The sequence below is a fragment of the Pteronotus mesoamericanus genome, unplaced genomic scaffold (genome assembly GCF_021234165.1).
Source record: "Pteronotus mesoamericanus isolate MK-2021 breed Mesoamerican mustached bat unplaced genomic scaffold, CSHL_Meso_final contig_50, whole genome shotgun sequence".
Lineage (NCBI taxonomy): Eukaryota > Metazoa > Chordata > Mammalia > Chiroptera > Mormoopidae > Pteronotus > Pteronotus mesoamericanus.
Genome location: NW_026555186.1, coordinates 9423345 through 9434888, shown reverse-complemented (window position 1 = coordinate 9434888; position 11544 = coordinate 9423345). Strand labels below are relative to the sequence as shown.

General features: G+C 45.0%; 1 pseudogene; it reads right to left on the bottom strand.

Annotated features, from left to right (window-relative positions):
• Positions 1 to 2822: 2822 nt before the first annotated feature.
• On the bottom strand, positions 2823 to 9704 carry LOC129074720 (40S ribosomal protein S15a-like; annotated as a pseudogene).
• Between the last annotated feature and the right edge of the window lie 1840 nt (positions 9705 to 11544).

The window sequence follows — 11544 nt, the reverse complement described above, 5'->3', positions numbered from 1 at the left end:
ATCTGTTAAAGCAATGTTTACATCAGATGTAGGGGAAATTTCATTTTTGATCATAAAGCAGCCAAGAAAGAAAAGACTAAAGATATTACATAAAGATACATATGGTAATCATTACAGCAAAAATACAATACAAACCTTCCTAAATACCTAAATATAAACAGGTAGATAAATAGGACAATGGAAAGCTAAACCACAAAATAAGAAGAGTTATCGTGTAGGAGGAGGGAGGCGTGGGACACAGGAGTCAGAGCTTGATGCTGGACTTCTCTGAACATACCTTTATGTTGATTTGAGGTGGGAATCCTGTAAATATTTTACATGATCATAAACAAAATCACATTTAAAAGAAGTCACTGAAAATTGAAAGTAAAATGAAACCAGTGAACTTAACTGTGTATCCAGTTGGTGGCGTCTCCACAGGAACTATTCCAAGTGACTTTAAAGCACAGTAATTTGAATATTCCTGGTGGAATGTTCAGGAAAAAAAGTTACAAAAAAGTTAAAAATCCCAAATTTCTTTCAGTCATCCTTATTGATTGCAACAGAAAATATGAGTAACTATTTTGGTTCATTACCCTGGATTTTTGGCATGGAAAAATGAAGATACAAAGTAAATTAGATAAGGTTAAATCAAAATCCAATAGTCCTGGTTTGTGACTGCGAGTATCTGCATGAAATCATGGTCTCTGTCCCATGAAAAGTGCAGGAACAGCGACCCATCCAGTCTTTGAGGGAGCACATTGAATAGCCAGATTGTGGGCCCTAAGTGCCCTTCTCCATGGAAAGGAGCCAGGGACTCCTTGATGCAGGACTGACTCGGCATCTGGGGTCGGGAATGTATCAGATGAGGCCCCGAACATTGTGTCACACTAGAATCAAGGTTCATGTCAAAAAGACTTGGGGTCAAGTTGAATGAACTTCCATGGGCCCTGCTCTTTGGGGATCCCTTTGACTGCCCTGCAACCAGCAAGCACATGCCTTGCCATCCTGGCTTACTCCATTTTCTCCATTTCCATCTCAAGATATACTCTCTAGAGTGGTCCATGAGTCTTTAACAGACTCTGCTTCAGGGAGGAAAGTGTAATCACTCCCCAGGAGCCAGGAGCCTCCTCTTGTCCTGGTTCACTTGGCATGAAATCAGGATGAGACTTGCTTTCATTTTAATGACGTTTCAGGGAGGTTATAAGGGAGGAACACAGACCCTCTCATCCTCTTGTAACTAGAGGCCACTCACATTCACCCAAAGAATCTCATCAAATTGCTGAATGGCCAAACTGGCTTAGGTCAAGAAGATATATTTGGATGGGTTTTTATTAGATGAGAATAGATGAACATTGTTGTAAATAAACTTGCTAATGTGAGCATTTGAACTTCAAAAAACATAAGTCAGAGCACCATCTCCTTCTATCAAAAAATCATACAGTGTTTCGGTAATGAAAGAAAATGAAGTGGGTGATGGATAAATAAACTGTGGTCCATCCAGACAATGGAATGTGATTCAGCTCTAAAAGTAAATGCACTATCAAGCAGGAAAGATATGAAGGAAACTTAAATGCACATTACTCAGTGAAAGAAGCCAATCTGAAAAGGCCACATGCAGTTTGATTCCTACTACATAACTACCTAACATTCTGGAAAAGGCAAACTGTGGTGACAGTAAAAAAATGAGTGGTTGCGGGGAGGGGGTAGGGATGAACAGGCAGATCACAGAGGTTTTAGGGCAGTAAAAAAATACTCTGTATAATACTATAATGGTGGGTACATGTCATTATACCGTTGTATGAACCCATAGAATGAAAAATACTAAGATGAACTCTAAGTAAACTATGAACTCTGGTTGATAATGATATGTCAATGTAGGCTCATCAATTGTAACAAATGCACCACCCTGGTGGGGAGTTTGATAGTCGGAGAGGCTGTGCAAGTGTCTGTGCAGGAGTATAGAGTGAAGAATGAATATACTCTACGGTGTGAGTAAACCAGGCCCTCTTGGCGAACAGGCTCTGGTATTGGTCCCTGGTCTCAAAAGGCAGATCTTTCTTAAGAGTGACGGCCATGGAACTGGAAATGGAATTCGCTTAAAAAAATTGGAGTCCCCCAAATTGTTTTGGTCTGATTTAAAGTCCTGTGAGGGCCCTAAAATTCAAAAAGAACTTGACACAGAAACATGAACTGGCCTCTGTTTAGCTGGTGCCGCCTGAACACAGTAGGTCATCTCTGTGGGGTGGGGTCAGGGTGGGGCCAAAATGCAAATTCTTTTTCAGAGGAAGAACACACAACTCCACAGCTGGATCCAAGCGAAGTTTCCAGAATGTTATTAGAGTCAACGCTGGATCAGCAGAGTTAGAGGTGGCTGTCCGCCCCAATCCTGTCCCCTTAATGGGGGCCCACTGGCTGGTCCAGTGAAGAAAACAAGATGGAGTCAGTGGAGCTAAGCTGACTTAAAATGGAGTCTGTGTAGTCAAGCCGGAAAAACTGGTTCAGACCGAATGGGCCAAGGCAGGAGGAAATGATTTTATTTTACTTTAGCCTGAGAACTTAAAAATCTGAACTTTTCATCCGTGCAGCAATGCAATAGAGATATATAAATTCCTCTAGATTACCCTCTGAAGGGCTTACGAAAGAGTGTTCATGTGCCCAGACCTCCTGGCATCTGGACGATCCCTATCTCCAGCCAACCCAGGACCTAAGCATGCAGGACAAGTTGTTCTAAATAATGTGCTTTTTACTCTAAGAACCTTCAGCTTTTTTCTTCAGACCACTGTGGGTGTTACCTGGTAGCATTTTTGATTTGCAAATCCTAAGGCCCTTGAATAAAATGGTCATTTTTTTTGTCCACAGAGGCATTCTATTTGCACATAAGTATTACATCCCTCAAAAAAGAATCTGAGGATTTCCCCTCCTGAATGTTTTTGTCTTGCTTCCATGATGCCTGCTGAGGTTGTCCGTGCAATGAAACCAAACTGAGGGGACGGAAGCAGATTGTTCTGCCATTTTTCTAGCTCTTCAGGTTGCACTTCAAATCTGGGGCTGATTACTCCATGCTTGTTTAATCCATCTGTGAGGTCTACAACAATTTTTCCAGCTCTGTGGACATCAGTAATTTCAAGTTCACCAATGTGACCATGCCTCATCATCACAGTTAGAAACAGACGGGGACTTTGGAGCACAGCCTGACAAAAACCTGGCATTTGGCTCTCTTTTTGGCATTGTTGTTGCTATTGAGAGCATTAGCCAGGACATTCACACGTGCCAGTTTGGTGGCACGAAAAGATGGCAGAAAGAGAAACGGTCATTTTTTGAGTTTAGAAAAGCCTCCTGATTCATTTACGCTTGATTGACACCTGCCAGGGATATGGAGGCAGCCCCTCAGGTCTGACCCCACACTGAGATCTTGGGGCTCTGTGCCTGCGGTCCCTCCCACAGCACAGTGTGGAATCTGCCTCTGGGTCCCTCTCAGCTTAGCTCCAGCCCCGAAGGCTGAGCCTTTCTGTTGACTGGCACCACTGGGGTCCCTGGTGCCCACTGAGGCTGGGCTCTGTGGTGGTGAAATATGAACCAGTTTTGTAATTAACCAAGCATAACGGGGGAGGCGCTTTTCTGACCCATTTGTGTCAGGGAGCCTGTAGTATCTTGTTCTACCACCTAATTAAGGTCCTCTGTGGCTCTGTGCCCAAACTGGTCAGTTTACCCTTCATCAATGAGATGTTTAATATTCGGGCAGAGGGCCTCCTCTCATTAAAGAGAACGCATTTCCCTCCTCATGCTGAGTTGGACTCTTCCTGGGACATAGTTGAATCATCTTTATTCTCCTTCAGACCCAGTTATTTCTTTTACAAATAGCCATAGGAAATTTGGCTTTCAATCGAATTCTTAACTGTCTTTGGGAAGCTCACTCAAATGGTTTAAATAATAACCACAAGCTTTGTTGCAAGTATTATTAGCTAATCAGAGTGCTGGAGAACACAAACCATTCAAGTGACTGGAATGTTTGAACAAAGGAACTTGAAAGGGAGACCAGCAAAAACACTTCTTTGCTGCTGGGAGACGGAGGTGGGGTCCATGAGGACCCGATGGGGGACCTGACGGGACAGGCAGGGGCTCGGGTTTGGGGGACCAAGCTCTGTTCTGCACTCACTGGGGGAAGAGGATAGACCATATGGATTCAGCACCTTGAAAGATAAAACTTTTCAAATTAACATGCCTTGAAAAACAGACTTTGACAATGATGGAGACTGAGCATTAAAAAAAAAAATCATTAGCATTTGTGAGGTATGAGTTTGGAAGATAATCTGTTTTCTCTGATCCAGGGGAGTGATTTAGAGGAAAACAGGATTGCAAAAGCCATAAGATGCGAATCAGCCAATGGCGACTTTGGCCTATGACTGTAGGAATTGTCTGCCCCACTGAGGTATATGTCCAAAGTCCTGGTCCTTGCAGCAGCAACCAGTGAATTATTTGGCTTTCAACCTAACTCTTGTTTGTCAGCTTCTGTGTTTTTCACCTTTAAAGAAAGTGGTTGCTTTGTTTTGCTTGGCGTTCATGAGGTGTAAGGAGAAGAAAGAGCAGAAACACAGGTGATACTGGGATCAGGTAATTACCTGGCTTGACGGGGGTTCCCAAGGCGGGGCTGGGCTGATTATTTCATACAGGAGATAAGCTGGCTGTACGTCGTTCATTTTGTTTACTATTAGCTGTTACTTCCTGGCAATCTCTGGCATACTTGTGAATTCTCGCGCTGCAAGAAGATCTAGCTTTACAAATGGTTTTTAAATGCAGCGACATTTTTATGCATACTCAATTTAACAATGAACAAAGAATAAACGTTTGAATTAATCATTGATTCTGATTTTGCTGTTTCCATAATTTGCAGCCTCTGGTGTTTTTTTTTTTTCTCAAGCCTTAAGCATTTTCATAGGCCCCTGAAGCACTCGGTAGGCCTGAAGCTCTGCGCCACGGACAAGGACAGTGGGGTGGGGAGTGTGTTTGGGAGCAGGGGTTGGATGGGGCAGGGGAGAGCAAGCGGGGAGGGGGGGAATGGGGACAACTGTAACTGAGTGACAATAAAAAAAGAAAGAAAGAAAGAAAGAAAGGCATTCGGACACTCCCTAAGGAAAATCCTAACTCTGTTACTTTGCAGAATTTGTTCTCCATTGTTATCAAAGGGGATTTTCACCAGAGGCCCAAGATGTGGGCTATGGAAGTATAATTAATCCCCTTTTCCAGGGGACTAAATCAGAACTAAGAGGGCAGGGGCATCTTGGGTCCCCTTCCTGGCCCAGAGCTCAGGCCCGCCCCGCTAACCTCACACTTCCGTCCCTCTGGACTCTCTCCACATCAAACAATATTTCCAGTATCTGCCCCATTTTCCAACTGCTGGCTTTCCATGAGGTCAGAAGACCCAACACACAAAGTAAACTGAACTGGTGTTGATGTGTTAATGGGCAATCTTTCTTGGAATGGTTGGGTTTTTCCAGAAGCCTCAGGGGCTCTTGGTATGTGACCCCACTAACATAGATCAGGGGTCCCCTACTTCCCTGTGCTGAGATGGAGCCAGCTGGCCTGGGATAGAGGATGGCTTCCTTCTGAGTACACGTTCTAGTCAGTTCGCACCCCAGACCTGAACCCCATGCTCAACCTTAACCTGCCGTGGAGTTGCCAGAGACATGACTAAGGTGGCCAGACAGCAGGCACAAAGTGCCCCAGCAAACACAGTTCAGTGGGGCTCAGGGACATTTGGGTTGGAATGACATTCCAGCTCAGATAAAAATGCATTCATCCAACACCTGTTAAGCCTGAGCCCTTGGTGGGGCCTTACATCTTATTCCGATCTCACACCAACAGCACACAGGCTCCTATCATTACCTGCCTTTTACCCGTGAAGACACAGTGCCTTGCCTGAAGTTGCTCAGGTGGAAAGTGGTTGGGCTGTGACTGAACACTGGCAGTTGGACTTCAGAGCCTGGGGAGCCTCTACGAGAATAAAAGAGTAAAGAGGGATGTGGTTCTTGGGGAAAGGATGTTAGGGAGAATTTGTTTCTTGATTTTCAAGTGAAAAGTGTATAGTGGGCCACCTGTGTGGGCCACTCGTACAGAGTCTGAGAGGCAGGTTTCATAGAAAACTCTTTACCTAAGTGTGGGAAGGGCCAAGGGGAGCCCATGAGAGAGGGTGCAGGAATCTGAGCCAGCTGTGTGGGGGCTTTGTGACTCCGGGCCAGAATGGGTAGTGGGGAGCTCTCACTGGGGCTCAGAGACATGGCAGGAGATATGGATTTGGTAGAAGGGTAGACACCCTCCAGAACCCCACATGTAGGCAGGTGGGGGAATAAATACCAGCTCCTCTCATTTGCCTCCCACCCTCTGAGCTTCTGCCAGGGCCTCCTGTTGGCAAAGCACAACCAGAAGCCACGGGGAAGGAATCCTCATGACACAGAGGTCGGCTGCTTCAGGCCTGGAGCAGGCTGGAGCAAGGAGAGGAGTGCTCGGAACAAAGACGTAGAAAATATTCAGCACGCAATCATCTGTATGAAAACAAGTGGGGAAATTCATATCTGTATCTCTATATATTTATATGCATGCTTACATGTGTGTAAGTTACAGGCATTTCTGGAATGTTATGCACACAAAAGAAACTGGTAGAAACTTTTGAGAAGTGGCCTACTTTCCATTGTGTAATTTTATCTACTGTTTAATATTTACCGTGTGCATTTATTATATATTCAATCCATCCATCCAATAGAGGCATGCGTGTGATCTAAGCTAGACCAATCATAGTGTCCCCCTCCTGGCCGCAGTGCTCTGTCAAAGGTGGTTGGCACATGACCCACACTCAGTCAATCGGAGACTTTCCTGAGCTTGTCAGCCCAGTCTGGAGCTGGGAGGAAGAGAGGTTTGTTTCCTTTCCTGTGGCTGAGGAGCCATCAGGATGTGGATCTAGAGATATATCTGATAATAGTAACTAACGATTACATGATAACTTACATTCTGTTAAACACATAAGTTACTGATAGACTACATTTTTCATCTCCCAAAGGAAATTTCATCTAGTGCAACCTATACATGCCACACTCTCAGGGAGAGGGGGTTATGCAGGCATGTTCACCAGTGGGGTGGGAATTTGGGGGCTGTCTTAGAATTCTGCCTATGCTGTGTACATTAACTCAACTCATCTTCATAGTAACCCCATAAAGTGCGTGTTACTGTTATTGACCTCATACTGTACATGTGACAAGTGAGGAAGAGGGAAGTTAAATAACTGGTCCAACACTGTGCAGCTGGCTGCAGAGGCCACCTGTGTGCACCTGAGCTCCCCTCTGCCAGGTGCCCCAGTGTGGAGCGCCCTCGCTACGCTGGGGTGGGGATGAGTGCATGGGAGAGGCTGAGCAGCAGGGCCCTGGGGGTAGGACCCTGGTCCTAAAGGCAGCACCACCTCCGCTAGGCTCTCAAATTAGTAATACTCAGCAGTCAAGGCTCCTGCCGTGTGTTTTCAAGGTCAAGGAAAACATCTGGTCTTTGCAACGATATAACTGGACTTCTACATTTATACTTTCACCCATGTAAGTGACCCTTCAAAAGATAAGTCCAAGTCTTCATCCTGGAACCTATGAATGTGGCTTTGTTTGGAGAAAGGGCCTTTGTAGGTGTAATTAAGAATCTTGATATAATATCACCTTGGATTTATGGTGGGCCCTAAGTCCTAAGGCTGGTGTCTTTATGAGAGAAAGGCAAAGGGAGATTTGAGACATAGACACGAACACAGAGGAAAAGGCCATATAAAGATGGAGGCAGGGAGTGAAGCGATGCTGCCACAAACCAAGGGAACTGCTGGCCACCACCAGGAGCTGGAAGAGGCAAGGATGGATCCTCAATTAGAGCCTTTAGAGGAAGCATGGCCTGGCCGACACCCTGATTTTGAACTTCTGGTCTCCAGAATTGTGAGAGAATAGATTGTTGCTATTTTAAGCCACCTTGGAGACAAATACATCTTATTTCCCAGAGTACAAAGGGGCATGAAAAATGGAGTAGAGCTCTGGTTTGATCTGAAACAAGATCTAGGCTTGGTTTTCTGTGTATCTTAAAGATGAAAGCCCTTTACGGATTCCAGAAGTGAGGAGGGAGGGCTTGAAAAATGGTGGAAGTTGAAGTGCAGTAAGGGAATCTCGGCTCATTTAAAAGATCAGAGAGATTTCTAGAATAGGAATAAGATAGATTTGCTTTCAATAAAGTCCCCAGTTTTCACAAACCTTCTGAGTTTTGGGGGCAGGCAGGAATCTGAGATGAAAAAGCTATGGTACACTTACACAATGGAACACTACTCAGCCTTAAGAAAGGAAATCTTACCTTTCGCAACAGCATGGGTGGACACAGAGAATATGATGCTAAATGAAATAAGCCAGTCAGAGAAAGACAAGTACCATACGATTTCACTAATACGTGGAATTTTATGAACAAAATAAACCAACCAACAGACTAGAAACAGACTCATAGCTGTCAGAGGGGCAGGGGTAGGGGACTGGGTGAAAAAGATAAAGAAATTAAGCAAAACAAAACAAAACAAAACAAAATACCTCATAGACAATAGTATGGTAATTACCAGAGGGAAATGAGGGTGGGAGGAGGCAGGAGAGGGTAAAGGGGGGATCAGTTAGGCTGGAAAGACACATGACTTGGGGTGGTAAACACACAATACAATATACAAATGATGTATTATAGTACCGTACGCCTTAAAGTTACATAATTTCATTAACCAATGTAACTCCAATAAATTTTAAAAAAAGAATTCTGAGACGACTTCCAAGATTCTGCCCCCTGCTGTATCCACCCTGTGTAACATTCTGTCCTTGAGTGCAGGTAGATCTGTGAGAATAATGGGAGAGCTACACTGTGCATTGTGTGACATTATATAAGACCCAGCCGTGGCAGATCAGAGAGGGATTTTTCTGCTGGCTTTGAAGAACTTTGCTGTCATTGTGAGAGGGCCAGGTGTCGAGGACATGTGGGTGGCCTCTGGGTATTGACAGTCACCTCCAGCTGAAGCTAGCAAAGAAATAGGAACCTCAGCTTTATGAGAGCAAGGAACTGAATTCTGCCCACAACCTGGATGATTTGGAAGTGAATCCTGAGCGTCAGATGAGACCGCAGCCTCGGCCCACAACTCGATGATGCGCCTCTGCCACGAGAGCAGAGGACTCACCTTGCGTGCCCAACCCACAGAAACTTTGAGATAAGGAATGTGGATTGTTTTGAGCCGCTAAGTTTGTGATGATGTGTTATGCGGCAGTTTCTGACCAAAGTTTCTCCCAAATTGTAAATGAACAGACACCATTGAACTTGAGCCTGGATTTTATGTTTCTTATGGATCTATGTTAAAAACGGACATGTATTTTTGAGTTGTATTTTTAGATGAATCACACATTAGTTTAAAAAAGTTTGAAAGATGAGCAAAAGTTGATCATTGTGTTTACATAAATGTGTCCTAAATGTCCTTGGCTATTGCCTGTTCACTGCTCTTTGTGTGGCCGGCCGAGTCCCCCATAAGCCCCTCACTGGCTTGACGGCAGAGTGCGTCCACTGAGCTGTCCCTCCACGAAGAGCGTTTCCGGCAGTGCCGCCACTTCTCTGCCGTTCATTAACCACAGCCACACCTTCCCCAGGGAGATTTGGATCTCAGCACTGGGGGGCACTTCCCTGCCCTTGAGGGTCATGGCCGCTCCTTATATACCTATCATACGTTCTTTAGTGTTCTCTTTACTTCTTACCAGCCTGTTCCCCAGTCCTGGTATAGTTACTGACTCCTGCTTAAACTTCCCTGCGTGACTTACTGCATGGTTTCTACCTTGTGACTGGACCCAGATGTAGGCACTATTCTCAGCGGCACCTGGGCCCTGGGTACTAAGCGCTGAGTGGGTAACTGCAAAGACCTGAGATGACATGGGCCTGTCTCCAAGGAGCAAACATGACGCCCACGTGAGGTGGACAGAGCACGGGACTCTGAGGTGAGAGGCTGTCTCTAGGCTGGTTCTGCAGATGAGTAGCGATTGGGGGGGGGGTCACCCCGGCACTCAGTCCCCTCATCTGTGACCTGAAGGTGGTGGACTTCATGGCCTTGTGTTAATTAAAGTACAAGCTAAGCTGCTGTGACAGAGTGACTTAAAGAATGCAGATGTTTACTCTTTCTCAAGTAAGTGTCCTTTCACGAAGAGTTCAAGGTGACAGGCTGCTCTGCCCGACATGGCCATTCAGGGTTCTGTCCATTTTGTGGCGTTGACATCACTTAGGGTATCACCCTCATCTGTGTGGTTGCAGTTCACAGGAAAGTGGAGGTATGGAGGAGCACTGCTCGGTGCCTTAAGGCGCAGGCTCAGAAGTGATGCCTGTCACCTCCACTTGCATTCCCGCAAGACATGCTTAATCACGGGACCACACCAAAGTACACAGGAGGCTGGGACGTGGAGTCATGGCCAGCCACAATTGCTTACATGGAAGAAGGGAGAGGATAGCGGGGGATAAGGACCAATGTCCGCCATGCCTGTTTCCCCTCAACCAGGCCTCCGCCACATGGCACCCCAGCTGCCAGTAGTTAAAGAAGGAAAACATCCTTGTCCACGGGGGAAATCCCGGCTTCACTGTTCTTTTGTTTTTCGAGTCAAGATTCTTAGCACTGGCAAAAATGTCTTTTAATGCTGAAAAGTGAGGAGGTGGCAGTTGTGACAAACAACACAGTCCTTGTGCATCTGCTGGGGAATACAATTTTTTTTCTCCAACATAACAAATTAGAACCCATCTGGGATTTGAGAAGTCTGAGCTAAGGTTTCCCGGATCTGTTTGCCTATGAAACAATAATAAAAGGTAAAGAAAAGAGTAAGTTTAAAGGACCCTTGTATGTCAAGTAGCACAAAGGCTTGTGAATTTTTATACAGTTTACTCTGATGCAGGGTGGTGCTGTTTAAGGATTTAGGGAGACTGAGGATTAAAATAAAGACCTGAAAATATATTAACTAATCTGTAGTGCTTCTTCTATGTGCCAGGCGCTATTCTAAAACCTTAAAAATGATAATTCATCTAATTCCCACAAAAGATATTTTGAAATAAGGACTATTATACTCATTTTAGAGATGTGGAATTGGAGGCAGACAGATAACTTGCCCCAAATCATACAGCTAGTAAGTAGTGGACCTAGGATTTGAAGTCAGATAATTTGGCTCTAGAGTCTGTGCCAGGGGCCAGCCACCTTTTTCCATAAATCATCAGTTAGTAAATACTTTAGGCTTTGTGGGTCATGCAGTCTCTGTCACAGCTGTTCAGCTCTGCCATTGAAGGGCAAAGGCAGCCACGCACGATGAGGAAATGCATGGGTATGGTATGTTCCCAGGAAGACCTTACCTAGGGACACTGAACTTGGAATTTCATGTAATTTTCACATTACAAAATGTTCTTTTCTTCTCAGTATTTAAAAATGTCAAAACCATTCTTAGCTCTCAGGGTGTTTGCCGACTCCTGGTCTACGCCACTGACCTTGACTCCTACAGAATCTTAAAGATGTTA